This window comes from Notothenia coriiceps, unplaced genomic scaffold, assembly GCF_000735185.1.
Source record: "Notothenia coriiceps isolate Sejong01 unplaced genomic scaffold, NC01 NC01_scaffold00013419, whole genome shotgun sequence".
Classification (NCBI taxonomy): Eukaryota; Metazoa; Chordata; class Actinopteri; order Perciformes; family Nototheniidae; genus Notothenia; species Notothenia coriiceps.
In genome coordinates, this window is record NW_011346120.1 from 1 (window position 1) to 3,941 (window position 3,941).

Consider the following 3,941-nt stretch of genomic DNA (forward strand, 5'->3'; position numbering starts at 1 on the left):
GTTGTGTTTTAGGTGTAGTTTAAAATGCGTGGTATTGCCTGCTTTTGTCGCTACCTTTTTTAAACAAATGCGACACACCGCCCGGCTCATTCAAGTCCGTAGGTTGGCCTCGTTGATTTGGCTTGAATCCAAAATACTGCCACACCGGAGAATCGAGATGTGTATGTTTTGTAACCAATTCCATTTCACTTTAAATTCCCCGCGAGTAAGTCACAGGTTGTCTCCCGCTTGTCGCTATATTATTAATTTGGCTGCTACGCTGCTGTACGTGCACACAGAGTGTCCTGACCTGGCTGTGTGTCAGCCCCGCCCCTCACAGCGCGCATGGCCGGCAGCCACAGCTCGTCTGGCAGCCACAGCGCTCCTAGCTAAAATGCTGGTCACATCCTTATGTAAACAAACACGCATGTAAACGGCAATTTATCGAGCTCAGAAAAGTTATCGAGTCCATTTTTATTTATCGTACGATAAGTCAATTTATCGATTATCGCGACAGGCCTGAATCTAAACCAGCGGGTCAGTCACACAATAAATTCTCTCTGCAATATCTCCTCTAAATCTTTCCATTCAGCGGAGGAGTCAGACTGTCTGACGGAGTACGAGGAAGACGGCATGGACACAGTACGAGAGGAAGAGGGTGAGGAGGAGGAGGAGGAGGAGGAAGAGGCAGAGGATCCAGACGATATCTCCCCTGGAGAGTGGGGCCAGAATGGAGTCTTTCAGACTGTAAGCACACACATTAACACAAACATGATGTGACCCATCCAAATAATACAGTCTTTTCTTTCATGGCATTTGAAAATTCTGGACCCATACCAATATTTAAAAGAACAATTTGGCCAAAACTGACTACTGTCTATTTTCTTGTTGTTGATTGGATTGGGAGTGAAAATTAAAATAGTGTCACCTGAAAAAATAAAAATGTGTTCCTGGAATATTTTTTACTGAAAAATCGAAGTAATTTGAAAAATTCAGCTTTTTGTTTTTATTTTGTCAGTTCATGTCATCCATTAGATAGAATCACGGTAGTTCATACTTCTTCTTAAAAATAAATTCTAGATTAATCGATAGTTTGGTCAATAAAGTGTCAAAAATAATGTGTATCCCGGGTTGTCAATCCAAAAGTGTGTGTACGTTTAAAAGAAAAAACTCTCTTCTGCTCTCTAGGATGAGGAAAAAACTGTGAGACAACGCAGGAAACTGGCCAGTGATTCCAACACCTCTGAAGTCTCTGACTGCTGACAAAGGAGTATGGAGGAGAGGAGGGAGTTTATACAAGAACAAGGGATAAATTACTGGTCCATAAACTGTAAAAGATAGAGACTTGGACCCCACGCTCAGCTCCTAGAACTTCTGCAGGAAAACGCTGTTCATGCTCGAAATCCTTGAACATTCTTTGCATCGAATGGCTTTCTGTTCACATTTTAACCCCACCGTCAAAATCGAATACGAACAGTCTTTTTATGCTCTTCCCTGCCCAGCAATTTCTCTCATCACTTTGCATCAAACTTACCGGTGCCAGAATCCCTGCCTGCCAAACCGGGACACAAACAAAACACAACAGGGACACCTAAAACTCCTAAATCACATGTTTTTTTGTTTCAAATGGCCAGAAGGACCCTGTCTGTGTCCCTGAGTCTTTACGTGTGTCTCTACCGTTGGTACATTTTCAATTGCACTCAATTATTGAGGATTTAACGCATTACATAGTCCTACGATTTCTTGTGTGCACTGGATGAGTGCCTGAATGTTAGAATGACTGTTTTTGTGATTTCTTGAAGGAGTAGCAGGACACTGAACAAATAAGTAGGGAATACATGCAATAGAGCTGTAGTTAGTAAGAGTTATACAGGCTTATTGTAACATGTAGAGATCCAGGAAGGGCAGGCTGGAGGAGGAACAGATGATTATGTAAACACCAAAGCCGACTTTATATTGAATGAACAGAACAGAACCAGTGATAAATCTACTCAGTGACTGGAGAAAGAGTGATATTTTCCCCGACACTACACAACAAACCAGTAGCGTGACCGCCTCTGTTTCCACAAGGTCACACACAAAGCACTCAAGGTTCCTGTGTATAGCGACAATAAGGAGTGTATGACAGCGAATCTGAGATTGCACAGTAATGAAAATCTTTCAAATCTAGTCAACAAATTATTGTCGGATTGTACACAGAAACCCTTAGTACGTCTTAACTTCAAATGAGCAAAAATGCAACTAATTTAGCTATTAACACAATTAACATGGACCTTTTATAGATTGTAACAAGATTATATTATAATATACACAATGTTGATATTCATATATGTATATGAGGTGGACATTTGTAAATTAGAGCTTTGCTGCAAGACAAGAGAACCTACACATAAACAAGTGTTTCTTCTCTTAAAATGCATTATGTTTTTATTTATACTTGTTAACTACTGGCTTTTTAAAATCTTTTTTTTTCTGGTGGGGCTGGAGGGGGGTGTATTGTTTTAAATAACTTGGCTTTCGCTGTTTTGCACTGAAACATTTAAAGTATTCCTTGCTCAGAAGATGTTTGGTTTAATAATTGCCAACCTTAATATGACAAGAAAATCTAAAGAATAAAAACAGATAATAATTTAATATGCATATTGGAAAATAAAAATAATATGCAGTATGTGGCGTTTGTGTTTTTTTTCTTCTCTTTCGTATACCTTTTTTATGCATGTTTTGTCACAAAGCTAACACAGCTAGACACTTGCGTACAATCCTTTTAAATATGTTGGATAATGAGTCGATCAGATTATATAAAACTGATTTTCAAACACAAAGTTCCCACCAACGGTTTGCACTCAACACCAAAATCAACATTTGTAGCATGCCAAGCTTTTCCACTTACAGAAACTCTATGTGAAAAACTGAAGGTATGGTAGACATTTTTCTTACTGTGAAACCACAAATTCAAAGTTCACATGCTGTTAATGTTTTAAAAACGATTAGATTGACATCAGCGTCAAGGACAAAAAGAAACCAAGTTTGTAATAAGGAGATCTTCTGCTGTCTTGGTGTATGGTGATATTGGTTCCTACATTTAGGCTATCCCTTTATTTATTACTTGAAGGGGTCAGAGGCTAGGGTACACACACTTTTGTTTAAGGAAATGTATTAACAGTGGGTCAGAGGTGAGGCTACACACACTTTTGCTCAGAAATGTATGCAGTAGAAGTTGTTCCCCCGCTCTATCCTCCTCGGAGGACATTATTAAGGTGACATCTCAGAAGATTGTATGACCTCAATGTGTGTTACCCTGGGCCTGGGTCAATCAGTTGGAATTAACCATCTACAGCTAAAAGCCTAATATGCTCAATTAACCCTTGATTTTACTGACAAGACCGTTGTCTCAACTGTAAACTAAAACTGCATTTGAAACATCCATGTTACTTTGTTATTTCGCCATTCAACTAAGAAATAACCTTCATAATGTATACAACAAGAACATAGGATTCAACAAATATAGGAATGAACATCTCTAAAAATCTGAATTAGTTCCTTCATTATTGTGAATTGTAATGAATTATCTTTGATGAAGATGTGTAATCTGTTTAGTGTAGGCTACTGCACTGCTGACAAAAGGCGGGCAAAGTTATGTAAATGTCAATTAGAAAACTAATACTTAATACATTTGCTCCCATAGGAACCCCACTTTACTAGACCACATACTGCACATCAGCTACTGCTTTTAATGGTGAAATGTTGATGCATTTGATAGAATATTAGCAGCTCTGTGCGGCTATGCTAATGTCAACATGCTAACATTCCTCAACAAAGTTGTTGATTGGTTGTAATTCTTGATAGGGCGCGAATCAAGTGAAAGCAGAAGAGTAAGGGTGCAGCAGACCTCTGTGTCGCCTGTCAGCGCAACTTACATGATGCCGTTTAGACAATATAATAATGTAGCGACCCTGATAGGA

General features: G+C 39.0%; 1 long non-coding RNA gene across 1 annotated transcript; it reads left to right on the forward strand.

Annotated features, from left to right (window-relative positions):
• The first annotated feature begins 500 nt into the window (after positions 1-500).
• On the forward strand, positions 501-2,647 carry LOC104947930 (uncharacterized). Its single transcript, XR_798610.1, has 2 exons — positions 501-726; positions 1,168-2,647. It is a non-coding gene; the product is annotated as an uncharacterized lncRNA (long non-coding RNA).
• The last annotated feature ends 1,294 nt before the right edge of the window (positions 2,648-3,941 follow it).